Consider the following 20123-nt stretch of genomic DNA (forward strand, 5'->3'; position numbering starts at 1 on the left):
GAAACACCCAGCTATCCCACAGCAAGACAGGGACACTGATACACCTACTGCGGACCTCGCCTCACTGGATTCTCACAACAACCCGGAAAGTAAGCACTACCTGTTTCATGGCCAAGGAACATTAAGTCTCCAGAAAGTAAAAGACTGCAAGCGGCAGAGCACGGTTTGGACCTAACTCTGGAGGTTGTCTGGCAACCACTCTGCATCCAGCCCACACTCCTGGAACCTGGCTCTGATGCCTCCTTCTGAGCTGCGTGGAGAGCAGAGGCTGCCCAGCCCCAGAGCCCATGGTGGCTGTGTGCCTGGCACCTAATGCCACAGCCACGGTAAACAGGCCCAGCCACAGCCAGACTCACCCGGCTTGCCTGTGCCTGGGGAAGCCAGGTCAGAGGACAGTCCCTTGGCATTCTAGCAGCATGCTCTTACTCAATTAGGCCCTTTCTGTCCAAAGGGCAGCTGTGACGTGCGGAATGGGTCTGCGGTGTCAATATGAGCCCAGCATTGTACGGCTGGGACATACAATGCCCTCGGTCAACTGTTTATTTATAAATCCACCCAGGGCTCACTGCGCTCTTTACACTGAGCTCTTTACCAAAATGCAAATTGGCTTCTTCCTGTAAGTCAAACCGGCTGGCTCAAGCTGATAAAAATCGTCCCAAACGGGCTCTTTTATCTCCCTAATACAGAAAGTCCTCTGCACCCACACCTCCTAGAAAGAGGAAGACATGTTTACACTGCTTCATGGGGGCTAGCTCAGGAACAGGCCCTGAGAGACTCATATGAGGGGGTCAATAAGGGCAGTGGGAAAGGTTCTAGAATCTGAAACTTGTATTCAAATCCTGTCTCTAACATGTTCTAGATTTGTGGCACTCCATTGGTATTTAAATGCAATAAAAATAGTTTCTTCCTCATAGGGTTCTTTGGAAAATTTTGTGCCACAAAACTGCATGGCACAGTGCTGAGACCCTGATTAAATCTCCTGACTATGGTGGTTGTGGTGGTGCTGGTAATGAAGAATAATAAAATATTTGTCATTATTATTATCTGAAGCTTGGACCTGCCACCCAGGCTTTCTTGCTGGGTGGCTTCAGGAAGGTCCCTTTTGTTCTTTGAGCCTCAGTTTCCCCCATTGTAAAGTAAGCCCTCAGGAGCCTTTCTCCTGTGGCTGGTTGCTCAGCTCTCTTGTTGCCTGCATCATATTCAAACAGCTTTGTGGGTACTCTTCCCAGTACCCTGTCTCTTCATTCTCTCAAGGGTTCTTTTATCAGAACAAAATCTGTTCTTGAAAAAAAAAAACCATTGCATCTTATAGAAAAGACCACCCATCTACCAGCTGGTGTCAGGATTTCTAAACCGCCAGAGCATCACTTATATGCACATGTCTTGTGCAAGGCTTGCTGGGGGATAACTGGGATCTGATAAGGGCTTGTTACCACAAGACGATTAAGGGGCCTCCAGGTGGCGGGCAGGAAGTGCAAGTAAAGGCAAAATGGACCTAGAAGTCACCAGAGACCAAGAGACATGCACTGGAACCTCTTGGTGGAGGTTCCAAAACTCACAAGGAGGCTGTGGTGACAACCAGGCTTGCCAGGCAATGTGGAGCCCTGCCCACAGAGGGAGGACCAAGCCTCTGTCCTAGCAGGGAGCACCAGCAATGGTGTACGCAGCCTTCACCACAACGCTTTGCACCCCGGAGGCAGGAGTTACCAGGATGGACCCATTTACAGAGAAGCCTGAGGCCTAGAGGAGGGACGTGACTAGTCATACAGCTGTTGGTAATGAATCTCAGATGCCCAGGCTGCCTCCAAGCCAGAGATCCAAGAGGGAGGCCAGCAGCCATGAAACGGCCACACCACAGTGGCCACCAATTTCTGTAGTGAGATGAAACCTGATGGATAATATCAGCTCACAAAGACCTTCACCTCCCTGTGCCTCATTTATTTCTCACAGCAGCCAGTCAGACAGGCTGGGCAGGTTGTTCAATCTCCCATTTTGCAGGTTAAGGACAGAGGCTCAGGGCTGTGTCACCCCGGGGCCAAGCCTGCAGTGGACCTTCAGAACCCCCTGCTGCTGCTGTCACCTCCTCCTCACCCCCTGGGCCTGGAGGGCTGGGCTCCAGGAGCCACCAGCCCCTAGGTCCCAACCTACTGGCCTTTCCACCCAGCACAGGTGGGTGGGTCCTGAAGCGTACCCGAGGGACTCCACTCACCTGTGGAAGCAAGAGCTCCAGTCTCGCCCTCCAATCCAGGCAGCTCCCTGCAGCCTGAGTAATCTAAATGCGGCTCTGTCCTTGTCCTTCCTATTTAAACCTCCCCTCCCCAACCTCTAGGAAAAGTGTCCTGTCCTAACCCTGCCTTCCCTGTGGGGTCCCTGCCATCTCTGGAGACTGGAACGTGGTTACTTACCATGAAGCCATGGGCACTGGCTGAGCTCCCCCAGAACCGGGCTATGCGCATCTCCCTTCTTTTGTTCATGCTTTTCCACCTCCTGAAAGTGCCTTTCCTCCCTCTCCTTATTCTGGCTAAAGCCTCTCATCTTCAACATTGTCCTCAAATTCCCCCTCCTCCAGGAAGCCCTGCCTGACCACTCTAGCCCATTCTCATCTCTCACTTGCTCCAAGTTCTTGGAACTCCTTCAAGCCAATTCCTCTGGCACTTTCAGTATGTATTGTTCCTATCTGGCCAAGTTGCCATGGCTTAGTTTCCAATTTAGATGGTGGGATTCCTTGAAGTCAGGTCTCAGGGCTTTTTGTTTGGCCATCCTTCCACTCAAATACTGCCTTAGCCTATGCCACTATACCTGCCCCTACCCACTGCCTCCCCAGTGTTAGGGGATACAAGAAACAGAGCTCTGGCCTTTTAGAAGGCGCTCAAGTCTAGAAACAGGAAAATAAACAGGCACTTGCCACCCAGCATGGTGGGGGCTACAACGGGGGAAAAGAAGGCTGTAAGACTGTTCCCCAGTCCAGGGTCTTGTTCTCCATCAGGAGCCTTCACCACGCCAAGCACAGGGTCCTACCCAGAAGGGATGCTCCAGCAGGTCCCCTGGGACTGGAATTGTAGGCAAGTGACTAATCTATCAGGTTTCAAGATGAAGGAGGTCTGGGTGGGGGCTTGGGAAAAGCAGGTTGGGGGAATATTGACCTTCAAGGCCAAGGCTTCTGCCAGCAGACAGGCAGAAGGATGTGCTGGAACTGGCAGGACAGCATGGATCCCTGTACATATATTCCTGACCCTCTTGAGTGGGCACCCCACAGCCTCAGCTCCCAAAATGTTTATCAGTCTTGCGGGTGGGCACCTTTTCGTTTCCTGTTTTCCAGAGGAGGCCTCTACAGATAGGCTGGCAATGGGAAATGCACCCTGCTAGCTCTTGGCCTAGTGGGCCCTGGCCACTCTCTGCAACTATGAACATTTCAATGAATGGGTTCATTGTTCTTGCATCCTGAAGCCTTCTCTGGAGAAGGGCATGGGTTTCTAGAGCAATAATCCCAGTGTGGAGGCCTTTGACCATACCCCCACCTCTAGCTCCCTGTCACTCCAGCTTGTGTCTCTGGCCCTGTATCCAAGAGGGGGCAGAAGATCTTTCTCTGGCCCCCAGCACATGTAGGGAGCCTACCCTTGTCTCTGCCTCCCTTCCAAGCCTGTTCCAATCTGGGCCCCCTATGGGTCTTGAGCAATCGTCCCATAGACATTGTTGAGGGGGGTGGCCAGGCCCCCACGGATGATGAGGAAACATTTTCCAGCTGCAGTGTCCCATGTCGCTGTCAGCAGCTTCCCTCCCCACCACTTTAGAGGCATTAGAAAACAATTGAGCATCCTGGGCACTGGGCCTGGGCGTCCCTGCCCCTCCTGGGCTTGTGTTCCCATCAGTAAGATGGGGTAGCTAAAGTTGAGGATGGGCATGCTGCCTCCAAGGTCCCTACTTTCATTTTAACCAACCACACCTGAAGAAATAGTGGTCGGGCCAGTGCCCAGAGTAGCGAAGGGTGTTCAGAAGGCAGGATGGAGAAGAGGTACAGCTGTCGATGGCTGCAGAAGCCTTGAAAGCTGGTAAAAGACTTAATCCTGCATAATGATTTACAAAGTGACAAGTAAAATAGATTTACCGTGACAGCTTGAAAAGAGAACTACAGAAATAAAATTATACTCTGGCTCATCCTGTCTCTCTGCAACTGTCCCCTCCCTTCTGAAAACCAGGAACTCATGTGCACACACATGCACATATGTGCCTGGGTAAAAGGGAGCAGGTGGTCTTGGGGGGTGGCAAGTGGAAGAGGGACAAAGGGGGACACACGTCTGGCCACTGTCCTGGAAAGGGCCATTTAGTTCCTCATTCCAGGTATAGCCCGTGGAGGTCACACTCACAGTAGCCCTCCAAAGCCAGCTGGCCATCCCCATTTACAGATGAAGACACACTGGCTGGCATGCCCAGCATGGGTTTCCACCTTCAGAGAGCACACAGCAGGCACCCCGAGAGCCTGCAGGGCCCAGCACACTCAATGTCTACCTGACCCCTGTCCGATCCAACATCACAGTCCTAGGCTTCCTAGGCTCTAGGTTTTCAGGGCCCAGGGAGAGGGCCTGCTGCTTCCCCGGAATGAGGCAGGGACTCCAGCAGTGCTGGGCCAAAACCAGCAGAGAGAAAATCAGAGAAGATCACAAATACCCTCAGCCAAGTTCATCGCAGAGAAGGAAAGTGGGAATACTCCTGCCTATGATGCTGGGTTCAGGGGTGGCATTTCATTTCTCTGTCGGTGCTGTAGTCCTTGATCTGTTTACACAGTGTCAAGGGGTACATTCTTCTGCACTGAGGAAGGGAGCAGGCACATTCAGGCCCAGTTTTGTTGGGGGAGAATACTCCAACATGCCCTGTTCTAGCCATGGACCATAGAGATGCTCTCCCTGGTGGCAATGAACTCCAGCTGCTCCTGGCTCTGTGGCGGCTCACACCTCTCCCAGTGAGGCACCAGCCCAGGTAGCTGCCGGGCTCTGCCGTCAGGGTCAGGGGCTGGCAACCATGCCCAGAGGATTACTCATTTGTACCAACAGGCATGGGCTTAAAAAGAAAAATTGGAAAGGGGCCATATTTAGGGAGAAAGATACCAGACTCCCTTTAATAGCTGTGGGGCCTGAAGCAACTTCACCCCTGAGCCCCAGCTTCTGCCTGGTTAAAATGGGGATAACACCACTCACTTTTTTGGGTTGTTGTGGCAACCTGAGACTCCAAAGAACCATGCCTGGTGGACCACAGGTGTCCCAAGCACATGAGCTTTGTCTCAGGCGAGTGCGAACTACAATGCCTTTTCAGTGGGGACAGCTCAACGGAAGATCTAATCTCAGTCCTACCTCAGTGAATTCACCTGTATGTGGCCCAACCATGCCTCCTAAAGCCTCTGCTCTGCTTCTGGCAATGACTGGAGGGACTGAGTCCCAGGTAAGGTCTGTGGAGACTCTTAAGTGTTCCTCCCTGTCACCCTCTGGCTGACACCTGGCAACTCCCAGCTTGGCAAAATGCTGCCCTGCATCTCTAACCGATATAGCACGGGAATGTGCCCGGGCAGGCCTGAGCATCCATGTTTACCCAACAGAAGGGTGTCCCTCCCTCCCGCCCTCCCCCAGCACGGTGGCAAGCTGGAGCCCATTTGCCCACAGACTTGCCTGCTGCGTAGGCTGTGTGTACGAGGCTCCGGTCTCTGGCCCTGCCCTGGGAGTCTTGCCCAAGAGGCCCTGCAGCCTGACCAGGTTGCAGCTGCTGCACCAATTCTCCCAGGAAGCCAAACCGAGGAGGGCAGCAACACCGCACAGCTGACTCCAGGCAGCCTCAGACCCCAGCAACTTTGGGCAAAACAACCCAGGCCAGGAGGCACTCCAGGAAGCCCAGTCCAGCCCAGCTACCCATCTGGCTCTAACTGGAGAGGGGGAGGGTGAAAGAAGGGGCCAAAGGAGTCTGACCCTGTACATAGGGCAGCTGTGACTCCAGGACTGAAGTTATTCAGTTCCTTCTCAAGCGAAGTATATAAGTCACTTGCAAGACATCCACCTAGAGTGCAAATACATATACACACATAGATATTTCCAAACCATAACACCTACCAGCTCTGTGTAAAATACAGCTGTCATTTATTCATTCACCTATTCAGCAAGCATTTTGCAATGTTTGCTAGATGCCAAGAATGGTGCTAGGTGCTAGGTGCCAGGGAGTCACCTGCCTGTGGCTGGGGTACTCTGAAGGTAGTTGTGATCCTTTCATAGAAGGGCTGCAATAGTGAACAGTGGTCAGAAAAGGGGCAAAGGCAGGAGACCAACCTACTCGATAAGACTGGTACATAAGGGCAAGTCGAGGCTTGAGCAGGGCTTTGTGGGATGCTTAGGAGTCACCAGGCAGACAAAGCAGAGAACAGAATGTGCAAAGCACACACAAGTGACAGTTCAGCAGGGGCAGAGCACAGGGCCCTGAGTGCTAGGCTGTAAGTGGTAAGGAGCCACAAAGGAGTTTTAAGTAGAACAGAGGAGGTAATAGGATCAGAAGAGCCTTTTACTAAGGTCATATAAGTGACAAGAAGGGGCAGCTTCAGAAACATATGGAAGGTGGAGCCTGACTATGTGCTCGGCTAGGCTCTAGACAGGGCTTACTAAAAAATGGATTTTGTTCTTAAAAGGTCCTTTATCTTGAACACAACTCCAGCAGGTGAACATAGCAGAGTAAAACCTATGTGCTCAGAGAATTGGAACTACCTAGGTAGATGAGGATTTCCATTGCATCTTTCATCTCTCTGAGTCTAACTGAAAACTTTCTCGGCTCCAGGCCATCTGGGGCTACAGGAGCAAGACCCAACTGGTCCCCTCACAGAGGGGACAGCCCAGTGAGAGAGAATGCAGAGGGCTGGGGGAGGCCAAAGGGGACATCTAAAAGGCCCCCAGGACGACACAATGACAAAACTGAGGCTTACCAGTAAGGAGGGGCTGAGATTCAATATGCCCAACCCAGCAGATGAAGCCTGAAGCTCTGTGGACAGACGGCAGGCTCCTGCTTAATCAACACGAGCACTTTCTGAGTAGATGGGAGATACACAACATTCAATCTCGGGGAGCTGGTGGAGGGAGCCTCGCCTATCTTACAGGTAAAAAAAATGCTCAAACAGGCTTCCAAAAGCAAGTTCCAACTAGAAGGGGCCTCAATGCACAGATAAGGAAACCTAGGGCAGAGAGAGCCAGGGCCTTGACTAGGTCAGGAAGCAAATCTGTGGCTCAGATGGGGAATGCGTCCCTGACCCTGGCCAGGGCCCTTTCCAGTGCCCAGTGCTGCCCTGGAATAATAATTCAGCCCAACACCAGGCACACAGGGAGTGGCAACAGTCAGGGAAAGCACATCCGGACAACTACAGGGCCCCTGGCCACTGGGAGCCACTTAGAGAGGGAGGTACTTCTCATACACAGAGCCAGGTTCTCCTTAAAAGTTTCTGGCTTTCATTCCCAAAGTAAATGTTCACAGGGGCATGCCGCTGGCTGAGGCTGTTGCTGCCTTCGGCTGGTAATCCCAGTGAGTGTTTTCACTGTGCACAAATAGCCTTCCTCAGTGCCCCCCTCCTGGCAGCCTTGGGAGTGGGTACTCTGCACCCATTTTACAGATGAGCAAGCAGGCCCAGAGAGCCCAGAGGCCCTCCCATCCCGGTCACTCTCTTCCAGGTTTGATGATGAAGCCATCATTTGCCAGATGGGAGTCAGGGTGGGTGTTAGCAGGCTGAGCAATGAAGTGGAAAGAAAAGGGTGGGTAGGGGAAAGGCACTGTCCCCACCCCACGCCACCACTGCAGGCAGCCTCCAGGGCTGCCCAAGCTGCCAGCCCAAGCCCTCTGCTCAGCACCAGAATGCTGAGCAGGCAGCATCCAGGGGAGGCAAGGCCCACTGCCAAAAACTGGCTCTGGCCACCTTCAAGGTGAGGGAAGGAGACCCAGGGGCCTGGGCAGGTTCAGACCAGAGTGAACTGGTCTGGCTTCTTCCCCACAACCCACCTTCCTGGTCCCCTGAGAGGTACTTCCCTCTTTGTGCCTCTGCAAGTCATGGGAATCCCAGCCTGCCTGGTTGCTGAAACTCTGGGATTCTGGAGTTGCCTGACCCAGGCAGGTATCTTCCCGGAGAGATAAATGAACAAAATGGGGAAATGGAGTCTGATAGAGGGCAAGAGCCCTGCCTGTGGCTATGTGGCAAATTGCAGGCACAGGGATATGGAACGTTGAGAGTTAGAAATGGCCGTATTAAAGTGCCAAGCAAGCCCAATGCCCATATGTCACTGACAGGTAAACTGAGGCCCAAGGATGGTAAAGGGCCTAGGGTGACCTTGAATCTATAAGAATCTAGGACAGTCAATCTGGATTGATCTTATGGGGCCAAGATAAAGCTGCCCTCTGACCCCAGCCTCCAAAGTTAGGGAAGTTGCAACACTTCCTTGTTTCCATAGTAACTAGCTACTGCTCCAGGAATACACTGAAATGTTTTGTTTCCTCTGTGCCGGCCCTGGGCCAGGCTGAGAGGACACGCAGAGCGGAAAGAGGGGGTGTGAAGGGAGGCACAAACCCAGCCCCAATTCCAGTTGGTCCTAGGCAATGGAGTGCAGGAGGGAGAGAAACAGGACAATTTTCAGCGGAGGAAGAAATCCTGGGTCTAAAAGTGCCAGGGAAGGAAATTCAGAGCTGGCAGCTTTTGAACTGGGCTCTTAGAGATACACAGGATCTCACCAGATAGTGTTGTGGGGGTAGAGGAACTGCCATAGGCCAAGGTCCCAGATAGCACATTAGAAAACTATAGTACATCAAGTAAAGTATATGCAAGTGTAGGAGACGAATGGAAGAGAATAACACTGGAGTCCAAAGGCAGAATGGCAAAATTACAATGTAGAGTAAGTATGAGGAACACCTTACCATGCCTCTATTTTTTCAACTATTAAATGGCACCTATGACAGAGTAGCTTATGGCCACACAGGAGGTGACAGTCATGAATGGAAAAGTGTGCAGACACACAGGCCTCAGGGACCTGGGCCAGCTCTTCAGTTGCAACCTCACAGTCTGCTTTGCAGAAGCAGGCAGGCATTCCCAATGGGCTTTTGGGCATAACCCAGGTCAGCCTTCAAGTTACAGCCAGGATCTGACCTTGTCTCACTACTTCCACTGGCCACTCTGGTCTTTGCCACTGGTATCCTCAGCTAGATTACTGTAAAAGCCACTCTGCTGGTCTCCTTATTTCTACTTATGTTCCCTACAGTCTATTCTCAGCTCACTAGCCAGAGGGATCTTCTTAGGGGACATATCAGATAGTCTTGGTTCTTTAAAATCCTCCCATGATGTCTGAATCACAGAATGAAGTCAGAAGCCCTTCCCATGCTCCATAAGGCCCTCTGTGACCTGGTACCTGACCGCCTTGCTCAATTCTTCTCCCATCTTCCTCCTCCCATTCCACCCAGTCATGCCTTTCCTAGAGCATGCTAAACATGCTTTTGCCACAAGGCCTTTGCATGTTCACTGTGCCTGGAGTACTGTCCCCTCTGCTTGGAGTTCTTTTTGGGGTTCACTCCTGTACTTCCCTGAGGTATCTGTTCAAATGCAGCCTCTTCAGGGAGCCCTTCCCTGATTATTCCTTCTAAGGAAGCCCAGTCCTCCACCCATCTCCTTATATCACCTTATCCTGATCTGCTCAAAATACTTAACTCAGCATTAAACTGTTGACTTGTTTACTATCTGTTTCACCTCAAGGATATAAGTAGGGTCTCTGTCAAGTTCACCACTGTATCCCTAGGCCCTGGAACAGTGCCTAGCACATAGTATGTTCTTAACAAACTTTATAAGGGAATAAGTAATCCATTTTTCTTGGGGGGCTGGGCAAGTTGAGGCATAAAAGGATCCCAGGCCCTGCTCTCCCAGGAGCAGAACACCGGGGGCTCCACACCAGCCAGGAAACCTTGTTCTCAGGCTGATCTAAAGCTCCACTGGCAGAAAACATGTGCTGCCCTCCCAGTATACCAGCTCCCCAGACCTGGAAGGGAAGCAAGGGCCTAGTCTGAGGGCCTGAAGAGCCCTAAGGAAAAGCAACAGTTGATATTCATTACCCTGTCCCTAATTCCATATACACTAGACCTGGGCAGCCCAGGGAATCAGCCAGGGAGCAGGGGATGGAAAGAGGCCAGGCTGGCTAAGGCAGGAGGAGTTAGTATCTTGCTGGCTTTGCAGCCAGCTTCCTTCCCTCTCTGGGCCTTGGTTCCCTAATCTGGGAACCAAGTCTGGACATCTTTGCATATTCAGAGCTCTGGGAGGGGCACGCCAGGTTGAAACTAGGTCCCGAAATTCAAGCATTGTCCCAGGCCAAGGTAACATCCTACAGTCAGTTGGACCAGACACCTGGGCAAGGGGTCTCAGATGGGGTCCTAGAAACCCCATTTTTACCCAGGGTGAAGCTGGCAGAGTGCAGAGTAGCCCTGGCTGGCCAAGAAGTGAAGGGGAGTACCCCCGTACGGGGCAGCCACCCCAGGTGGGGCCCCAGGCTGGGGGAGCCAGCTGTCTCACAGGGACCCTGGGGAACACCTGCCTGCCCCCACGCCCAGCAGCAAGAGGAGGGTAAGTCCCAGGTGAGCCAGAGGCCATTGCCACAGTCAAAACAGATTGATCTCTCCCTGTGCCTCACTCTAGCTAAGGGTACTCTAGTAAAGTACCAGGGTGGGGGTCAGGCACGAGCTGATGGTCGGGATGCCTGGGTTTTAGCTCCAGCTCTGTCATGGACTTGCCCTGTGACCTTGGGGAGGCCTCTGTCCCCTCCAGGGTCAGACTCAGCAACTAAATGAGAGGGCTGCCCTAAATGAGCTCCGAGGCCTTTCAGCACTGACATTATCATCTATGGTACTAAAGCATTATACTCCCTGACGCTGTGACACTGCACAGAATGCCAAGCACTGGCCCTCCCCTCTAACCTTTGCAACAGCCCCTGGGGGATACTGTCAGTGGGAGGCAGTGCCATAAATTCTGACTCCAAATCCAGTGCTCTGTGCAGACATCCCAGGTCTCTGGGGCCTCAGGACACTTGGGCAGTATATTCCCTGACAGAGCAGCAGGGAGCAAAGCTGGGCAGAGAGAGGCTCAGTATGGAGGGGTGGGGTAGGCAGACAAGGGAGGGGTTACTACTCACAGCCCCCTGGCTACCCTCCCAGCAAGGGGTCCTAGCTCTAGGGGTAGATGAGCATGCTGGGAGAGGCTAGGACGATAGAACCATCTGGCATGTCTGCTTAGAGAGCAGAGGCTGGGCTAAAACCAGTGAGACACTGTTGCGACCTCCCCAGCCTACTTTCATGTCTCAGGACCTGGGTTAGACCATTTCCAAGCCAGGCCTGAGGTCTCCACTGCCCAGGCTCTTCCCAGAAGCAGAGATAATGAGGAGACCTAGGGGATAGAAGGCCACCTCTTCCAGGAAGTCCACTCTGCCCACCCCAACCTTGGACTCAGTCTAGAGAGGAGGTATCTGGGGATACATCCATGACATACAGCATGGAAGGGAGTTCCTCAGAACTGAATTCACCATACTCTGCATGGTTCTGAGATAAGAACTAGGGGGAAGCATTCTTCAGGCTCCTAGGTGGAGAGAGCTGCTAGGAGGCAGGAAACAGCCTATCCCTGGAGGTGTGCAAGCCCACACCGGAAGGTACTCTGCAGGGATGCTGCAGAAAAGGCAGAGGTCATCTGTGTTACAGGTATCAGATGAGGTGGCTGCCAAGCTGCCTCGAAGTCTTGAGACTCAAAGGTCTCATGAATACTGGGAATGGTGTCTGGAGCCCTTGGTCGGGGGATCACACTGGCCCAGCCATCTCCAGGGAGCCAACTAGGGAAGCAGCCGTACACAAGGCAGAAAGCTGTGAGAATTGTGGGGCCTGCAAGGATTCCAAGCCCCAAACACTTCCAGTCTTTCTGCCTAAAGGAGTCTGCCCTGCAGTAGAAGCTCAAACAAAAATGAAGGTGTGCCCCCGGGCTGGGGTGGGAGGAATCAGAAAGTCATCCTTTTGCATAAAACAAGTCAGAGCTGAACTCAAAGATTCAAGGAAGCTCCTTTCACAGCCATGGCCCTGTCACCAAATACGGGGCAAGAAATCACACCTGAGGTTTCCTTTTTTCCAGGAACAGAAGCTCAAAGGGGTCCTGGGCCTGGGGGGCATGGAAGGGGGCTGAGCAAACCCAGCAGGAAGGCTGATGGCCAAGAAGTCCCCGTACCTGTTCCTTGCCGTCACAAAGCCCACTCCTCAGACTCCCAGAAAGTCAGGGACGCAAGAACTGTGAGCCAGGGAGGTAAAGAGACTTGTCCACAGTCACACAGTGGGCCTGCCAGCATGGGAAGCCAGCTCAAGCCCAGAGCATTTCCCAGGGCTCCAGGCTGCCTTTCCCTACGAACAGCAGCATGACACCCCAGCTAAGGGCTTACAACTCACTCACACCAGCAGCAAGGCATTCTGAAGACAGGGTGCTCCTCTGTATGGAAATACCAAATGCCAGGGGGCCTCACTGCCACAAAGAAGAAACATTAACCCAGGCACAGCCAGCAAGGTTGAAACTGGCATCCCGGCCCAGAGGAGGTAAGCCCTAAACCTAGTCCTGCCGAGCCTTCTAGAAAAGGGAGTGGGCAGGGACTTCCACTCTTTACCCTAGTCCCCAGCTCTTTCTCGGGACGCTGAATCCTGACACTCTGGTACACCTTATAGAGGACAAGACAGAATGGTTTCTGCAGTAAGGTCAGCTGGCACAGGAGGCCATCCCCTGGGGCCACCTCAGCCTCTGAACCAGGCCTTGTGTCCCAGGGACCTACCACTGTTAGTGACTGTGGTCAGGTCCCTTCCCCCTTGGCCTTGGTTTCCTAACCAGTAGAGTGTCAAGCTGCATTAAAGCAGGGGTTGTAAACACAAATGTCTCCACGGCTAAGGAGATGACCCAAATGAATTGGAATGGAAGGGTTTGTGGGCAGGAGGTGGGGAAAGACAATACAACAGCCCTGTTCCACTCAAGGGCCAGAGTAATTTGAGACCCTGGATGAAGGCCATGGTTCTCACACTGCTTTCAGGCATCCAGATTGATTTAAGAATCTGAATAAAGTCATGGACCATCTCTCCAGAAAAGCACATGCTTGCAAAGGGGCGCATGCAGGTTCAGGGGCTCACGGCCCCTGCAGGCTGGACACGAGGCCCTTCATGCTCTCACAACTAGCAAGTCTCTGAGGTCCATCTCCAGGGACATGGCAAAGGTCCCACTCCTGTGACAAGCTGGCCTTGCTCTCAGGACTGCCCAACCACAAATAGATTTGTGGTCTGGTAACAATAAAAGAAAAGGAGGAAAGCAAAAGTGACAGAGACCTGTAGGCCCGAGGCAGGTAGAAGTCAGGCAGAACTGCCAAGAAAGCAAGTGGGGGGAAGACTTCTGTCCATATGGAGGCTGTTCTGTCCTCCCCGCCATGAGGACCACAAGACATGGATCTGAGAGCTGAACCCAGGCAATCTAAGAGCCTGAGACAAATTAGTTGCCCAAGAAATGCCTGCTGTTAAGACATTTATGGTAGTTTGGTAAGCTGCTAAAGTTATAAACAACAGCAGGGGCACCAAAACATGACATCAATAGGAAATCCCACCCCCTCACCCCACACCCCTCAGCCCCTGTCAGTGAGACACGCTGGTGCAGGGGAGCCAGCTCACTGTGTGACCTGCAGCCAGTCCCTTTACCTCTCTGGGCTCTGGGTTTCCCCATTTGCAAAGCAAGAAAGTTGGATGGAGACCCACGAAGAATCCTCCTACTTGCAACTGCCAAGTGTGTCAGAACCCTTCCCCAGAGGTCTCTGTGCCCCATTTGTGCCTCGGCCAGTGTTCTGGCTGGTTGGAGCTGTACACCAGCTTTGCCCAAGGTCTGCTGTGGGGCAGGATGAGAGTCTGGGCAAAAGCCTGTGGACAAGGTGAGGCCCAGGCACCTGGCACCTCCCCCTCATCCTGAACCCACCGTCTCTTCCTCGTGCTCCCACCTGGGCCTGATGCAGGTAACTTCCAGGGTGGAGGGAGAGGGCTCCTCCCTGCTTCTTAATCCACAGAGGAAGTGTAGCAGGAACAAGGCTGCAGGCCATCAGGCCACAAAGGACAAAAGTGAATATTTGGAGGACTAGGCGGGGTAGGGGACAGGTGGAGGAAGCCACCCATCCTCTTGGACTAAATAGTCCCAGGCAGATGGTTTCTGTTTCACCTCCCTCAAATCTGCCATGCAACCAACCACTGTGTTTCAAGAAATATGCTGCTGGGTTGGGGTTCTAATGTCCACCCTCCTGGATTCAGGGGTACTGCTGAAAATGACCCACTCTGATTCCTTACCCTAAGAGCTTAGAAATGAATTCTGTCCTTGCCAGGTTCATCTGGCCCTTCCCAAATCAAAGAGGGTATGGCATTTATTTATGAGCTCCAAAGGGTGGCTAATGGGGCTGCACCTGGCCAAGAGTAGATGTTCAATAAATGTTTAGTGAATGAATCAGCCAGTGAGATGGGGTTCCAGGCCTGGCTCTGTCACTAATTTGCTGCTGCCCTTGGATATGGCCAACTGTTTGTTTCCCTAAGTTGGGTTTCCTAGCCTATGAAAGGAACAGCCAGATCAGGTAACCCCTAGAGCCCATCGACTCCATACTGCCTGCTTACGGGTGCAAAACACAGAGCCAGGGAGCTTCCAGAGTGGAAAGAAATTTCAAACATCCCTCCCTGCTGCTCTGGAGCAAAAGAAGAGGACAGGATGTGACTGCTGGGTGGAATCCTCCTGGGCAGGGGTTCTGAAAGTGTCACAGACATCCCCTTTCCCCACCACCTTCCCTGCAAGCTCCAGTCCCTGTGCTTGGATGACTGGAGCTGTTGGGGAATGAGAATGGAGGTTGGGCAGGACAAAGGATAGGGAGTGAGTGCAGTTTTCATTTAAGGCAGACATCAAAAAATCATTTTGGAAGAGCCACTGAAAGTACAAAGAGATTGCATTTTAATACCCCTGTCATGCCCCTCCCTCTCCAGCCCCTGCCCCACCCATCAGAATAGCTTTGCCATTTTCTGGCAAGACAATAATCTGCATTGTATTGGACCCTCTAAGAGATCAAGAATCTGGGAAAGAATACTAAGGGAGGAGGAGAAAAGCTCCCATATGTGGGAGCCCTGGAAGAGGCAAGCCTGAGTCCTCAGCAGAAATTCTGGCCAGAGGAGGTGACAGCTGTGTATGAGGGCGTGTGGGCACATGCATGTGCGTGCATGTATAGGTAATGCCAGCTGGGGAGCAGGCTACAGGACAAATGAAGCACCCGAGCCCCTATCTCTGGGTGTAGACTTCTCTAGAGGGTTCCCTAGCCCCTGGGCAATTCCAGACCTGTCCTGAAGTCTCTGGGGGCAAAGATCACAAAACCAGACCACCAGTCCCTGACATCCTGCCACTTCCAGCCACTGAGGTCCTGGGCCAGTCTCTGACCCTGTGTTGACCTCAGTTTCCCCATCTGTACAGTGAAGGGCTTGAACCAATGATCTCTAAGGGCCATGCCTGCTCTGACAGTCTGGGGTGCTAAGCCTCTACAGGAGAGTACAACATATCACTCAGGCTCCCACCTCAGAAGGGAGTCCCCAGTCCCCAACTGGCTGGCTGAGGCTGGAGCTGGGGCAGGGTGGAATCCCCACCCCGTCTGTCCTCAACAGCCTGCCATGGCTAAAACCTTCAAGTGGTTACAATTACAGCTGAGCTAACAGGATTAGGGGAGCATTGAAATCTAAGAAAATCTAATTAGCTCAGACACCCCGGCCTCCCCCAGCACAATTCTGCAGCAACCTCGGCAGCTGGGTCTGACAGGCGGGACCTGGGGCCCTCCTGGGTCACAGTCATTACCTGTACAGGTGTGCCAGGCTGGGCCAGGTTTCCTGGGGAGGTGCCAGTTCAGCCTGCCTAGTTGCTCCCTGCTCTGGACCCCCACCAGCTGCAGCCTTGTCCTGGGGGGGCCCTCAGATGAGCCTCAGAAAAATCAGGCACAGGAATGTGGGCAGCGGGCAGGCTATGTTAAGTGGCAGAAGGGACCCAAGGGCCCCCACTGGGTGGCCACTCCACAGGGCCTGGGGACTGACTCAGACAGAGGAGGGGCAGGCTGAGTCAATGTCCGTATCTATAGAAACCACGACAGCCCAGGGAAGAGCCTTAGGCCGCACAGGGACTGGGGTCCTATCTCTGCTTCCTGTTCCATGGCCAGGGGTTGGGGTGAAGCCCCATGTACAGACACGTGTGCCCTGGCATTCGTGGCAGCACTTGGGGCTCAGAGCAAGCTCTGGCTGTCAGATACTGTGCCAGTTAAAAGAAAGGGTCACAGTTGCTGGGAGTATGTGCTGTGCGCTGTCAGGTGTTGGGGGCAGAGACAGGTAAGGCCTATCTGTGGACCTTCCTGGGTACAGTGCCCCCTCTTTGACCTTGGTCCCCTACTCCCCATTCCCTAGGTCCACACAAACTTCTGCGCCCATGTCACTTCCTAGCTGGTGGTCTAGGAAGGCAGAGGCACAGAATATTGGCATCTACAAGGCCTGGAGTTTAGTTGTGCCTTGGTCACAATTCATTTCACCTCTCTGAACCTTGGTTTTCTTCTCTGTTAAATGGGGGTAATGCCAGGTAGCTAGTTTCCACTATTGTTATTGAAGCTGAACAAAGTTGGAGAGTGCTTCTAAATCCACCAAGTGCCGTACAAAGGCGAGGGGCTGTGCTTATTACTGTCATCAAGCACCTTGTGGCAGGCAGCCAGCTGGTATGGTTAATTATTTATTTGGATTGATCTTCCTGCCCTTGCTGGCCTGCAAGCTCCTAAGGAACAGGAACTGTCTTACTCATTTCTGAGTCTCTCACAGGCCATGGTCCTCACACTGTAGACTCTCAGGAAGTATCTTTGGCATCAATGCTGGGCCCCTGACCTGACCCTACCCCTCATTATGTATCTCCTTCCTTCTCATACAAGACCCAAGGAGATAAAGTGCCAAGAGGCAACCTGGCACAAAGACAGATGACAGTATCCTTCAGGCCAACCCTTCCCATTCCCCCAGGTCACTCCCAGTAAGGGCTGGAAGCGGCCATTTGAAGCTGTCTCTCTACCCCACATCAGTGTGCTTGACCAGGACGCTGGTCTTGGATCTGTGATCATTCAGTAAAGAATAAGTGTACGGTCTGGAGGACCCCCAGTGCCTCCAGCCCAGAGTGAGGGTCAGGAGGGATTGATTTTCAGAAGGCATGCCATGCAGCTGAGCATGCTAACAGTCAGAGCGGTCCACTGAAGGCAGAAATCTCCCAGAGGTGGTGAATGCCCTGTCATGGGGGGAATGCAACCAAAGTCTGGACAATAAGCTGCCAGGGAGGGAGGCATAGATGGAAGAGCAGCTTCTGGAAAATGCTTCTAGCACCTCCAATCCAACCCACTGTGCTCCATCCATCCTGCATCCAGGGCCAGCCAGGCCTTTGGGAGATACATGCTCAGGGCTCTCATGCCCACATATGCCTCATACTCATGGCAACCAAGTGGGATCAGAGGGATTCTGCCTTTGGATCCATTTTACAGATTAGGAGACTGAGGCCCAGCAGTGTGAAGCTACTAGCCCAAAATAGCCAGTTAGCTATAGTTATAGCCTCCTGACTCCTCTCCCCCATCCCCTCAGGTAATGGGAAGACCCACCTAATCACAGTGAGTTTCTGACCTTTTCCCAGAGCCTCTGCCTGGGACTAGTTTTCTCAGTGTCTCTTCATCCTCCCTGAGGACAGGGCCTAACCTCAAAATCACCCCTGGAGCTTATACCCAGGCAGGCTCTGCCTCCTCCCTTCCTCAGCGCTTCTAGGGACAAAGAGTTCCTCCTCAGAGGGTGTAGACAGAGGCCACTGTGTCCTGCTGAGAGGTCAGAGCAGTCACCAGGCAAGGCTGCAGCGGGGTCCAGGGTAATTACTGCAGCCCAGCCTTTGTTGTCCACACAAAACCTAAGGAACCTCATAAAGATGAGGCCATGATAGGAGCCGGGCAATGGCCCTCGGGAGAAAGTTATGAATGAAAACATATGGGACCCAGTCACGACCTAGCAAGCCCTTCTTCCTGGTTCCGTGACAGAGTGCCCAGAGAAGCTTCCAGAAATTAACTTGTTGGTGCCCAAATTTCTTCAGCAACATCTCACCCTGAGGCTGGCGTCACAGTCGCCTGTTGGATTCTGGCCAAGGCCAGAGAACTTGGTGTCTGTGGCTTCACACATGGGTACTCTGGTGGCAGAACTCTCAGGACACAGCAGGAGTTGTGTCTTCCTTCCTCATCTTCACCCCCTCCTCCCTGCCCGCCCCTCTGTCAATCAGGAAACAAGTGAAGTCTGCAGCTCTTCTCAGCTGTATCCTTCCCTCAGCAATTTTCCAGAAAGAGTGGACAGTGGACACCTGTCCTGTGTCTTGGGGGTAGGGATGGCGATGATGTTGTGCTACTGTCACCAGGACAATGTGTCTGTGTGAGAAACCAGGATTCCAGAGTCCAACTCCAAGTCTCTGGATCTTGCTTCACCTTGCTCCTGGCTGTGAAGGGAACAAGGATCCTCCTCCCCTTTTCTCAAGAGGAAAAAGGGACATTTTGTTGCTACAAAGAAGCCAGCAATCCTTTTTTGCAAAGACAGAGCTAGTTATCAAAGTTTCCCATACGTCCAACGATTTTATTCCCCACTCTTCTCTGCAAGCTATATTCTGAATGCCTCAAAACCTCAAATCCAAAAACCATTCAAAACTCTTGAAAACTCCCTACTGTTCCCTTCCCCTCCCCCGCTCCCTAGTCATTGCCACCAACTCTCAAAAGTCTAAAGTTTTGAGATTTACATGTGAAAACAGCATTTCATAACCTTGTGACTTGGGACAAGGGACAAGGAGATGCTTCTGTCCTTTTGGGAAAAACAAAACCCAACCAAAATCATAAAACTCAGAAGAAAAACACCATCTCCCTCCAAAAGCATTCCCTTGGCCCTGAAGTCACACGTGCTCTGTGGCAGAAAGGGCTTTCAATGTGTCTTTTGTTTGGTGCTGGTGTTTCAACATCCTCAACCTGAAGAGAAAAAGGTCAGCACAAGGCTTGGGGCGCTCACACGGCCAGGCAGCAGGCAAGCAAGGGGCCAGGAATTCCTCCCACTCTAGGCCCCCTCAAAAAGCAGTCGGGACAGAGAAAGTTAGGGGCTTGCTCCACCATCTAAACTTCCTGATAGCTTACAAACAACTTTTACACTCCAGGACCATACAAATGGCAGCGAAGGCAAGTAAGAATTCATCACCAACCAAGCTGCCCATTCTCTAACCACAGCCCCTGCCTCTTTATCTCTACCTTCAAAAAAAACAGTAATAAGCAAACGTAGGCACCTCTGGGAACAGCTTCTGGCCTCCTGCCCTGCCCTGTGTAACCAGCCTGTCCTCACACCCACGGGGGAGGAGGAGACAGCACTGGTTAACCCTCTGGTCTACCAGGCCCTGTTCCGATGTTGCAGCAGAGACGCACACTGTTGCTCAAGAAAACCCTCCAGAAAACCCTTGGCACCAGCAGGCAGCTCCCTGGGGAACCTGCCCAGCACCATGCCAGGGGCTTCCATGGGCAGCTGCCCTTTGAGGTCTGTGGGTTTGGGCCCTACTATTCCAAACCCTGACCTGTCCACCCAGGGGCTCCAAGTGGGGCAGAGCAGGGAAGAGGAAAAGGCTGCCTGAGCAGTGCCCTCACCCTGCCAGCCCAGCCGCCAGCTTCTTGGAGGACCTCTGAGAGAACATTTGTTTGGGCTGCCAAGTTAAATCTTCCTCCCTCATGTCAAGGCATTGGAAAAGCAGTCAGGGGAAAGAAGGGGGAGAAGGGGGAAGGAGCAGTGGGAGGGAAGGAGGCGAGCAGGAGGGCAGATTCTCAGAGCCCCAGTTACTCCGCACTGCCAGCCAGGAAGCTTGAGGCTCCCAGGCTGGCGCAGCCGGAACTCCGGACACCCAAGCAGGGGCCGGACCCCCAGGCCTCCAGGGTCATGAGCCGGGTGCCAGGCGCCCTTGGACATCGCCTCGGGAGAGGTCCTCGCTCGGAGTCCCGCTGGAGGGGCGAGGTAGG

The 20123-nt window shown here is 52.9% G+C and overlaps 2 protein-coding genes across 11 annotated transcripts in view; one reads left to right on the top strand and one right to left on the bottom strand.

Moving 5' to 3' along the window:
* The window catches only part of ZMIZ1 (zinc finger MIZ-type containing 1), a 223413-nt gene that overhangs the window by 201740 nt on the left and 1550 nt on the right, over window positions 1–20123 (bottom strand). The gene's annotated exons all lie outside the window — the stretch shown is intronic.
* The window catches only part of LOC118971522 (uncharacterized), a 73576-nt gene continuing 67128 nt past the window's right edge, over window positions 13676–20123 (top strand). For all 4 annotated transcript variants that reach the window (XR_012133144.1, XR_012133147.1, XR_005059966.2 and 1 more), the window contains exon 1: window positions 13676–20118. The gene's annotated coding sequence lies outside the window, so the exon portion shown is untranslated. The remainder of the gene's footprint in view (window positions 20119–20123) is intronic.

This window comes from Manis javanica, chromosome 7, assembly GCF_040802235.1.
Source record: "Manis javanica isolate MJ-LG chromosome 7, MJ_LKY, whole genome shotgun sequence".
NCBI lineage: Eukaryota > Metazoa > Chordata > Mammalia > Pholidota > Manidae > Manis > Manis javanica.